The following is a 12,962-nucleotide window of genomic DNA, read 5'->3' on the forward strand; positions in this document are numbered from 1 at the left end:
AGAATTTGGTACCAAACATGGCAGATATGACTCTCTTTGCTAAATGAGAATTCAAACATCACACGGCCAATGTCTCTAAACACACATGACACTTGTATGGTCATGCCTATTGCGATCAGGACTCGAATTATTGATTTTAAAAAAAATATCGGATCACCTTAATTTGTCAGTGATGACAAATTACAATCTCTAGTTCTATATTATTCAGTGAGCCATCATATTGGTAAGGCATTTTTGTGGCATTTCATTCATGGTGCTACATCTTAGTATAAGCACTGTTTTGTATTTCGATAACTGCACTTTTTTTCTATAGCAAGTGTTAGAATTTGGCCTTTAGTTGTTTGTGGTCTCAAATCATAATGCCAAGTGAAAAAAAAAAAGTAGTTTTTGGTCCTGATTTTCGGAGAGAGGTAATGCGGAAGGTTTTTGCAATTGGATATCTCACTTATTTTCTGAACTTGGAGTAATATTGATTAAATATTATCTAATCATTTAATATATCAATTTATATGAGAATGGGCAAATGCAAGTCAGCTTGAAGACGAGCTGAAGTATAGTTTCGCACTCCCTCCGTATATCAACTCACAACATTTTACCACCTTATTATAGGTCTACTTGCATCTGTGTCTCCGTCTGTGCAATCAATAAGTTTAGATCTCGGCACAATCTCACAAGTTATATCACTCATTAACCGTAATGACGAAAATATTGAAATAGATCGATCCTTTTATCTACCTGATGAATTCCATGACAAGGCTTCTGAACATTTCCCGAGTTGTAAAAAAAAAAAAAATCTATTATGCATGTTAATTGTCGAAGTAAGATATTTTGGTAATATGAATGCTCATCTTACTGCAGAAATCGAAACTTTATTTTTCTCTTTTTTTTTTGTCCTGGGAGTCACAGAATCTTGGCTGAAGAGTGACACTCGCAAGTGTAATACAATGTATTCAATGTTACAATTTTGCGAATACAGAAAAGGTAAAAGAGGTGTTGGTGTAATAGATGGTTTTGTATTGGATCAAGTAAAATATACAAAGTCATATAGGAGATTTGAAGGAAAATAATGAATTTTGTGAAAGTTATATTATTGAGATAGAAAGTGTTTCGAATAAGAATGTATAATAGTGTTCACTGTTACAGGCTACCTAATACATCTGTGCACTCGGATTGATATATACATGTTCTTCTGTTTTTGAATATCTATATATAGCGAAAATAAATTGGTGTATATAATTATATATATATATATATATATATATATACTTATATCAATACTAATTTAATTATTTCCCCTTCTTTCCCATAATGTTTTCTAAATTCATGCGCAGTAAAGTTTTCATATCCATTCTAATAAAGTGAAACCTGTATGACTGCCCAATCTGTAACTCATTTCGATAATATAGTCACGATTGATGCCATAAATAAATTTGTGCAGTTATTTTGGTCGACATCAGTGATCAATTTCCTGTATTTTGTTTCTCATGATTGTTTTGCGATGTAGTGAAAAGAGTGATTCATGTAATTTGTTCTCCTCTTTGTTTAATTCATGTATTTCTAATGGCGTATTTCCAGGATCAGTTCAACAGCATGCGAAAGTAAATGCTTTCTTTTTTTAAATGTGATAATATTTCTTATTTGACGAGTTACCGTCCAATAGATATATTAGTTATGCCGTTTTTTCCCAAAGTATTTGAGAAATATATCTTTACAAACTACTTTACACTTTTCATCAAATAGGCTTACTCATGATGGATTTCGTTCGGGACACTCCACATCCAAAGTCTTCCTTAATTTCACGCATTAAGGTAAAACAGCAGTTTTTTTGGGGTTTTTTAGCAGTATGCTATTGGTCTGTTTTGATACTTCCGATTATTCAATTTTGTAGAATTAGAAAAATTGTTCACAAATTATATGCCTAAGCGCTTTTAGTTTGTAATGATTGGCAATTATGTCTTTTTGTATACGTATTCGACGTGGAGTGGTCCAAGGTTCGATTTTTGGACCAATGATATTTCTGATTTTACACATGCACAACTGAAAAAGTACCTCCCCTTTATCGAAATAGCGTAACTTTTGAACGAATATAATGCGTCGAGTAAATTAATTTTGCAGGGGTGCCTGCACCTAGTGAATAACGTCTGTGTGAAAATGAGAATGATCTGTTCCGTCACGCATGAATGAGCAAACACTGAAGAGAAAGTGGATGCTTTTCAAAAGTCACGAGTCATGGGGGGGGGGGGGGGTCTGTAAAACTTTTTGTTTCTGGATTTATGTTTACATGCTGTTGAAAAGTGGTAAATAGTAAATAGGCCTGGGGAAGGTGGGGTAAGAGGGGACACGGGGCAGGATGGGACAATGCGATAACTATCTAAGTAAGCATAAGAGGGCACTATAATCTGCACTGATGAAAAGCACGCTGTCAGGAAGTCATCTTTACGCTCTGTGAAGCTGAGATTCTCTTGAGCTTTGGTGGATAAACGCAAAAATTGATATCGATGACGGCAGAATTTCTGCAGTTAAGAAATGTATACTATCCCTGGCATAATATGAAGAAAGGTAGAACGTTGATATCGTTTGGTTTTTATAGTGTATGCATCAAGTTTATTTCACAGAATGTCGGCAGACTGCATGCCATTGCATGTATTGTGTAATAGAGCTTAGAAGTGTTTAGTGTGTGTGCATGGGGCAGGATGGGACATCCACCTCCGGGCAGGATGGGCGGGTGTCCCATCTTGCCCCATCATATTTGATAAGGTTAATGTATATGTTTCATTCTTTTTTAAGTTTCAGAATGGTCCGGAATTACAAAAGAAAGAGCGACCGTTTCAAGTGGAACACGAAAATATGCGTCTTCATTGTTTGTCCCATCGTGCCCCACGTTTGTGGGGCAGGACGGGACAGATTTGGCTATTTTGAGATGGCTATTACGTAAAATAAAAATAGGCAATTAAGATGATATTACGTGTGATAGTATTGCCTTACACAATCTTTGTAAATCCTGTTTCATATTGAAGTTTGTGACGTAGTATTTGAAATAAAGCACATTAGTAAAATGTGGCCCCTCCTGCCCCACGTTCCCCTACACACACACACACACACACACACACACACACACAAAGAAACACAATGCGGCGCCAAAACGATGCGCGCATGAATGCTGGATGAGAAACTACCTTACTTTTTATGTATGGCTTAATTTTCTATTTTGTCAGTCATAAAACGACAACACAGATTACACAAATACATTGTACTGGTATTCCTCTTGTGTTTGAAAGCAAAATGACTCACATTAAAAACAATGTTTTCGAAAAACTGTAGTATTTATTAATAATGATAATAAATCGCGTAAAATGAGACGGCTTACTTCATTTTCATATTGCGCTGGCAACCAACGCCGCGAAGATCGTGAAAAGCAGCACTGAGAGCGATATACACATATCCGATTTGGTTCATAGTTACGTGAGTGATTGGAAATACTATGATTTTGGAGCAATTTGGTAATGCAGAATACGATATATATATATATATATATATATATATATATATATAATTTATATATATATATATATATATATATATATATATATATATATACACATAGGCCTACTGAAAGACGAAAGTATACATGTATAGCACCGGCCACTTCTTCTCCGTGGTAAGAGTGACCGCACACACCTAGCTGATTTATACAATGTTGTCATTTTTCGCCAGCGACACTTCGCTCTATCTAAACATCTCAGCACCGGGTGTACGACGCCATTACAAATTCTATTTGTACTGAAATTATCAATTCAATAATTCAATTCAATAGAACATTTATTTCCAGATCAATTCGTGTAACAGCAGTAACAATTCAGTAATGACAAACTGGAGGTGACAACTCAGTAAGCACAGCTTGAAGTGAGTGCACCTTTAACATTTGAAAATGTAGTTGAATCTGATTGAAACATAGCTAAAAAGACATTTTTGTTTAAAATACACATATTTACAAGACGAAGTACAGATACACAAGAGACTAAAGCTAGGGATGCAGGAGGGAAAACAGATAGGAAGAAGGAAAAAAAGAAAGAAAAGAAAAGAGAAGAAAAAAAAATACATTAAGGAGAGGTAAAGAGAACCTAAAATACACGCTTGTAATACTATAACAAACAAGGCAACATTGTACATACTGTACATGTACATGTATTTCATTTTAGTATAATCAAGAGAAATTTAGCAGCCCTCACTATAAACTACCTTATATGGATGAATACAACTTTCTCTTGAGTCTTATCTTAAAACAATTTTGAGATGGTGCATTTCTTATGTCTTTAGATAAATTGTTCCATTTCTTGGGGCCCACAAAACGAATATTATGTTGGTAAGACATGGTTCTGGGTCTGGGCAAATGCATTAATGACGAGGAGCGTGTATTGTAATTATGCACATTCTGATTGATATCAAACAATTGAACAAAATGGTCAGGCATAAGTTTGTTGACACACTGATATACAAAAATACATTGCTGATAGGTGGTGATATTTTTCAAAGTAAGCAATTTTAGTTTTGAGTATAACGGGCCTGCTTTAGATTTCGGGTTCGCTCCATGTATAACTCTTACTATTTTATTTTGCTTTGAAGTCAATTTCTTTAGACTGGACTGAAAAGTACTTCCCCACACCATGTTGCAATAAGACAAATAGGGCAAAACAAGAGTGGAGTATAACATCCGTAATACATCAGTAGGTAACATGTAGCTTAGTCTGGATATAATACCAATGCTCTTTGATATTTTTTTCTCTGTCTCTTGTATATGAGGCTTCCATGTTAATTTGGAATCTAAAATAACACCAAGAAATTTAGTTTTCTCTACCCTGGGAATTTGAACATCATTCAATTCCACTTTAACAAAATCAGTGTCGTATGATTTGCTACGATTACTAAAAACAATAAAGTTACATTTGCGGGGGTTAACAGATAATCGATTTGCCTGAAACCATGTACACAATTTTGAAAGGCTACTATTTACTTGATCTTGCAAAGAAGGAAGATCCTTACCACTGAACAATATATTAGTGTCATCAGCATATAATATGTACGATGAGGTATCGGAATTAGAAACATTTCCAATGTCATTTATGTATAATATAAACAACAGTGGTCCTAATAAAGACCCTTGTGGAACTCCACATAATATTTTTTTTAAGTCTGATATACAACTGTTATATTTTGTACATTGGTATCGATTGGAGAGGTAGCTTTTAAACCAATTGTATGCTACACCTCTAAAACCATAGTGCTTAAGTTTAGCGAACATAATATTATGATTAATTGTGTCAAAGGCCTTTGACAAGTCAACAAAAACACCAATAAGAAAGGAATTTTCCTCAAACGTATCAACAATCTTATTCGCAATGTCAGTTAGGGCCATGGAAGTTGAATAGTTGCTGCGAAAGCCGTACTGATAACTACCCACAATATTATTTTGATCAAGAAACTTAACAGCACGGTTGTAGACAATCCTTTCCAAACTTTTCGAAAAACAAGGAAGCACTGAAATTGGTCTGTAATTTGACAATTCACATTTGTCACCATTTTTAAACACAGGGGTTACACGAGCAATTTTCAATTTATCTGGAAAGACCCCTGATGATAAAGATAAATTGAATATATGACATAACGGTTTGCTGATTTCTTTTATTGTATGTTTGATTATACGAGGACTGAAATCATCAATTCCAGAGGCAGTATTATTCCGAAAAGAGTTGACAATGCTACATATTTCTGCTTCAAATGTTGCATGAAAATAAATGGTATTCAAACAAGGGTTCACCAGATAACTCATAAAGTTAGAATTGTTTTGTGGTATCAACTTATCAAGATTTGGACCAACCTGAGTAAAATATGAATTAAAAGCATTTGCAATTTTGTGAGAGTCAGTAGTTAATTCACCATTACATTTCATTTGCATATCAGTAACACATTTACCACCTCTATTCAAAAGTGTATTTATAAGATTCCAAGTTGCTTTAATATTACTTCTATATGCAACAAATTTCCTTTCAAAATATTGTTTCTTCACATTTCTTATTGTAGCATTCAGAGTATTCCTAAAACGTTTATACTTTAATTCATTAAAGTTGCTTGGTTTACGCATATATTTCTTATATAACAAATTTTTATATTTGATAGAACGTAAAATACTGTCAGTCATCCAGGGATTAAGCTTTCTTGCACACCGACTTTTTTTCGTTAGGGGAAAGTGCTTATTATATAACCCTGACAGAACAGACTCAAAATAATCATAAGCTTCGTTAACATTTTCCATAGTATACAAATTATCCCAACAGTGTGAACCAAGTTCAGTCCTGAAAGCGTCAATACTGTCTTTGTTTACAGTTCTCACATAAATATCACTTCTTGGTCTGTCACTTTTTATTTGATTTAGATCAGTTAGCTGGAAGACAGGTAAATGATCAGTAATATCACAATACAACAGTCCACTTTGAATAGGCTTATTGAACTGATTGGTAATGATATTGTCCAACAGAGTAGTAGTGGCATTGGTAATGCGTGTAGGCCTCGTTATAAGAGGGAGACAATAGTTACTAAAAAGTGTGTTAACAAAATCAGTTACATCATTATCCGTGCTATATTTTAATAAATCAATATTAAAATCACCCATAATATAAACTAATTTGTTTTCTTTCAGTAGCGGTGAGATCTTTGAATCAAAAGTAGCATTAAAGTTATGCGTATTTATACCTGGGGGCTTATACATAGTGCCTATCACAATATTTTTTCCTACTGATTGACAAATCTCAATAAAAATCGATTCACACATACCATCATCACTAACCAGATCAGGTCTCTCAAAATAGGAGTAAGAGTCCTTTATGTACAAACCAACTCCGCCACCTAATTTCCCACGTCTATTATAACACACAGAGTTATAACCTGGTATATTAGGCAGTTTATCGGCATCTTTGAGCCAGGTTTCAGATAAACCAATAACATCAAAATCAAGTTTGAGCAAGTTTATGAAGTTTAAAATTTGATCAAAATTCTTCTGAACACTTCTAGAATTGAAATGTATTGAAGAGAAAAAAGCTTGACTAGCATTAGCATCCTTAAATTGACTAACAAAATCATCAATATCATAATACTTGGATTGTAAATCATAGCAATTTTGAAAAAAATTTGCATCGGGATCAAGACCCTGATTTTGTAGTAGGGTATCACCAGCTGAGAGTACGTCAAATTGTAGGCCGTCCAATCTATTCTGGCTGGCACTATTTCCATGCATATCATTTAACACAGATTGAAAATTTAGTTCATCAAGATGATTGAAAGGTAATATATTAGCAGAACATAAGATACAAGAGGAGTAAGATTCATTCCATACCAGCGGATCAACATAACAATTGCATAGATTGCAATAAGGGATTGCATTCAATTTATCCATAGACATTGGTAATAACTACAGTGTTCAATAACAGTAAGTCATTTGACGAAAAACCAGATACACTTGTATTTGAATAGAGATTATAGTGGGTGTTGCCATGGGAACTATACACACAAAACACTAAAACCGGAAGGACACATATGCACATGTACAAAAAGTCACACAGCAGTGTGGTAGTAAAAAAACTAGCAAACATGTCAAAATCTGACACAAGCATTCAAGGTTAAATGTAAAAAATATCTCCAGCCACCACTTGGCCTGGGCTGGCTATAAACACCCAGGATACACAGTGTTGTTATTTAATGTCAGGATAACAAAGAAAGAACATGTCATTGAAAACTTGACACTAAATACATTATTTTTTATTTTTTGACAAGGTAGAGAAATCTTAAAGAATATTCAAATGTGTCAGGTGTAGAACCTTACCTGAAATAGTGAAGGACTAATTTAAAAAAACAAACAAGCTTGGCACCAAATGATACACCATGAGAAAATGCAGCAGGGTTACGTCTTTAGAGGCAGTTTAATTCTCATGGGTATTCCATCTAGTAGAGCCTTTCTCTTTCCATTTAAGAACAACTTTATCCTCCTGAAGGACAATCTTGGTGGAGACACCTCTATCCCTGCGAAGCTTGTAGGCTTCTATTGCGAGAATACTGCGACGCATTTTAAGGGCAGGAGGTAGATCTGTCCTCACCGAGATCCTGGGGTACTGGGGTGGCCCAGATTGAGTGGTCGAGGCTCTTCCACGCTGTCGCTGTAACTGCTCGAAAGCATTAAGCACTGCATCTCGGTCAGGAATGGTGAGAAATTTGGCAATGATGGGGCTGGGAGCTGATTGGGACCCCGTGGGCTGAGATGACCCTCGGGATGCATCATTTGATCCGTTGCGACGTGGTAATCTGTGGGCATCTGGATCTGGGCTCAGTTGCTACAAACTGCGTTTAAACACAAGTGAATTGTCTAGCAACGAGGAAATGGACTTACCAGCAATGTCGTATATAATGTGTATATGCAGAGTAAAAAGAAGATGGCGAAGTGCCGACTCTTTGGTCTCCGTCGTTCACAAGCACCAGCTACCGGCACAGAATCTACATTTCACAAGATGGGGGAAAGCGAGTAGATACACTGTACTGTAAAATTTGATCAGCGTGTATAGCCAGCTGCAGTTCCCCATCGAGGGTATACGCGCACTCGTGGCACTGTTCACCGACGTACGCGGCTAGGCAGGTACAAGCCTGGCGGAATCGGGGAATCCCCGCGTTGTTGTTGTTATAGTGGTTGTTGTGTTGTATGGTTGCGTTATTATTTTTATTTACAGGGCACAAGTCATTCAGTTGTGAATATTTACGCCTAGTAAAAACTATCTTTAAAAAAAATCAACAGAAAAATATTAATATGGAAAAAAGAAAATACATGTATCAATGCTACATCATTATCGCAATTTTTGGAGATTCTTAACAGACCGCCATTACTTACTTTTTTAAAGTATTTTTTGGCCAGCCCGAAGCATATTTTGCTTTAATTTTGATGAAGTATCGGGCAAAGGGCAACAAAATATTACAGTAGAAATCAAAGCATGAAACTCGTCAGGAAAGTATCAGTATTAAGCTTCCTCGAGAGGAATATTTGCGCCAGTTTCACCAATCACGTCCCAGAAACCGTACTTTTGTGATTGCTTGTATCTTTTCATTATACAGTATTATTATTTATCAAACTGTTTATATTCGGTATTACTGTTTCATAATGCAGAATGAAAAAATTCTTATATAAAGTTTCATTTGAATCCTTAGATATTTATAATAATAGTAATTGCTGGAGATTTTTCCAGAGCCTCTTTACTCATAAATGTATAATCAATAATAAAACTGAAAACGCACTTCAAATCACAGATCTTATTTCTCTCTCAACCTGGCATCATACAGTTCCATCCAGACTATCTCCAATTGAGGATGCACAATGAAATTAAGAGTTCAATTTAATTCAAGATTTATTTTGAACACAAATTAACAAGGCGTGCGAGTAAGATGACTAGCTAGAGAAATCAATTGGCAAGTACTAGTATTATTCTTTAATACAAACATGCCTGCCATAACAATGAAAAGTAAGTTTATGTTTTCACTGAACAGGCCTATTGATTGCTACATTAAAAAACTGCAAGCCTGTTCTTCATGCAAAAGTGAAATTTGTCACTCAATTCTTATGATTTCATCTTTTTTTTTGTCTCAGGTCATAAACAGACACAGCGTACTTATTTTGTAGGGAATATACTTCAAGAGAAATGGCAAAATGTTGGACGTTAGTCATTTTCTCGGCTTCTTGAGTCATTACTAATATCTTCTTCTTTTTATATTCTATTGATTTTAATCCCTCACAAGTCAAATCTTATCTATGACAAAAGCTCTTTGTTCAGTCCAAATACATACCAATTAGGCAAGGTTGACAGTAGATTCTTTGGTTCACAACATAGTAGTGTCTCACTTCTGTCAATTGAGTGGCATATCTTTGGATGTAACTTTTCTGTGGTTCCCCTAAATGGCATGTCATTTACTGAATTGTAAATACTTCATTGAAAGCCTAACAAAGAAATGAAAATGGCTGTACAATGTATCATGATCTGCCTACAATGGCATCTAAACACACACAAACACACACATAGGAAAAGATATCTGCTCATGTAGATAGGAACACAACGACTGACTGAAATTTAAGTTCCTTTCGGCCCTTGCATATTCATTTTGCATATCTACAGTCACCAGCACTACCAATGATGATTTCTACCAAATCTATTCAGAATACATCTTGAAGACAAGGCAAGTGCCATAATGTGTCTCTCCCATTCGCGTACAGTTTGTTGTACACGAATGGGATATGACAGATAAAAAAAGAGATATAACAGATAAAAAGAGATATAAAAGGGTAAAAATTTATGGCAAAAAGGAAATGTGCCATAAAAACTTAACATTTGGCCCTTAAAGTTTGTTAACCCCTGCCTGTGACCTTTGATCTTGTGGTGACCATCCACTCCCCAAGGGACATCTACCATCCAAGTTTGATCACAAACGGACCTATGGATCAAAAGTTATGACCCATAATAGAAACGTGCCATAAATACTTAACATTGGGCTCAAAAAGTTCGTTGACCCATGCTTGTGACCACTGACCTTGTGGTGACCATCCACTCCCCAAGGGACATCTACCATCCAAGTTTAATCACAAACGGACCTATGGATCAAAAGTTATGACCCATAATAGAAACATGCCATAAAAACTTAACATTGGGCTCTAAAAGTTTGTTGACCCATGTTTGTGACCATTGACCTTGTGGTGACCATCCACTCCCCAAGGGACATCTACCATCCAAGTTTAGTCACAAATGAAGTTATGGATCAAAAGTTATGACCCATAAGAGAAACATGCCATAAAAACTTAACATTGGGCTCTAAAAGTTTGTTGACCCATGTTTGTGACCATTGACCTTGTGGTGACCATCCACTCCCCAAGGGACATCTACCATCCAAGTTTAGTCACAAATGAAGTTATGGATCAAAAGTTATGACCCATAATAGAAATGCGCCATAAAAACTTAACATTGGGCTCTAAAAGTTCATTGACCCCTGTTTGTGACCTTTGACCTTGTAGTGATCATCCACTCCCCAAGGGACATCTACTATCCAAGTTTAATCACAAATGGAGTTATGGATCAAAAGTTATGACCCATAATAGAAAAGTGCCATAAAAACTAAACATTGGGCTCTAAAAGTTCATTGACCCCTGCTTGTGACCTTTGACCTTGTGGTGATCATCCACTCCTCAAGGGACATCTACCATCTAAGTTTAGTCACAAATGGAGTTATGGATCAAAAGTTATGACCCATAATAGAAACGCGCCATAAAAACTTAACATTGGGCTCTAAAAGTTCATTGACCCCTGCCTATGAGCTTTGACCTTGAGGTGACCTTCATATTTGGTATAATGTGAAACTTTGTATGACCCCTCTTCCCTCAAAGTTTGATTGCAATTGAAGCCCAGAGTATAGAGTTATTAAAGTTTTTGTAGCGTTACGGACAGACGACGAATGGACGACGGACGGACAGATGCCGCAGGCGATCCCTTAGTCTCCCCACACACCTCCGGTGGGCTCGACAAAAAATATGAAAGTTCTTGTTTGTGCTTGGTTCAGCTCTGGATCTATCTCTGCAGCTCTCATGAAAATTGTTGTCTCCACTCTACATCTGCACAAAATAATGCCTGAGTATCTTTCTTATATTTAATATGGAGATGTTCTTTACCATCATGGAATTTGGATCTTTTTGGCATTGCAGAAATTAAAAGATAAATATATTTTTAAAAAAATGTAAACAGTCTGCCTCCTTTCAAACAGGTTACCCACTAAAAAGCCCAGTTGGACTTTGATGTTCATTGATATTTGGGTCTCTTCAGCCCTACTTTGGGTCACTGGAAACAATGATAAAATTTTCATTCCTTGTCACAAAGAATGATTTCGACCAAGTCTGGTAAAAATCTATTGTGTATTTGAAATGGAGAATATGAAAATGTCAGTGGTAATCCTTTTGCCCCGCTCCAAAGTGTACCTCCCCCTCCCCCTTAGGTAATATCACAAAAGCAAGAAAGAAAGAACAACTCCCCTTGGCTCAAATGAGCTTAAAAACAAACAAACAAAGAAACAAAACAAAAATAACACAGAGAGTATACATGTATTTGGGAGATGAGTTGGCATAAAATATTTCTATGCACAAAACTTGATAAAAGCACTGTCAGTTTCACAAATTCTACACCTGGAAAGAGCCTTGTACTAACTCTGCCACCTCACGTCTGAAGAAGATGAATACAAGTGTTCTAACAGCTTTAATTCTGATGCTTGCTGTAAGTATCCTCTGTCTCCAGCGAAGGGCAACTCAAAAACAATCTTTCGTGCCATGATTTACAGCTTTGTATTAAACAAAGTGTCTTGCATGCTTAGCATGGAAAAACTTTCTTTGAGCTTACAGCTGGCTACAATTCTGGCTACAGATCCACTCTGATACTCCTGAAAGAAAAGTAAAGGCCTTCATCTTGTACATGTGTATAGTCATGATTTCTGTACATCAAGTGCTATGACATGTTTAGCTTGCAATGAAGTGAATGCAGAGCAGCACAAGTATATCGTCAATGTATTTACAACAAAAACAGTCTAAACCTCTCTTCAATAAGTGCTTTTCTTCATGCTCTGAGAGCCATTTTCCTAGATGAAGCAACTTTGGGTAATTTGGTTCATGACAGTACACTCAACACTTTGGGGACAGTGCAATTCTATTCACAGCATTTGCATGAATACATTGATGTAACAATGAACTAAAATATAGCAGGTTGAAATATATGTACAGTATTAATGGAAATTTTTAAAATTCAACTCCCGAATTGGGAGGATGAGATGGAACAGGTGTTATGCATGACTCACAGTATACAAGTTATTCAACTTTATGATTTATGGTTAATTTTCACTGCACAACA

At 35.9% G+C, this 12,962-nt stretch overlaps 1 protein-coding gene across 1 annotated transcript in view; it reads right to left on the bottom strand.

The window, feature by feature from the left end:
• The window catches only part of LOC140245606 (uncharacterized), a 78,327-nt gene extending 69,841 nt beyond the window's left edge, over positions 1-8,486 (bottom strand). The window contains exon 1 of the mRNA XM_072325173.1: positions 8,435-8,486. The gene's annotated coding sequence lies outside the window, so the exon portion shown is untranslated. The remainder of the gene's footprint in view (positions 1-8,434) is intronic.
• Positions 8,487-12,962: the final 4,476 nt, after the last annotated feature.

The sequence above is a fragment of the Diadema setosum genome, chromosome 2, assembly GCF_964275005.1.
Source record: "Diadema setosum chromosome 2, eeDiaSeto1, whole genome shotgun sequence".
NCBI classification, from domain to species: Eukaryota; Metazoa; Echinodermata; class Echinoidea; order Diadematoida; family Diadematidae; genus Diadema; species Diadema setosum.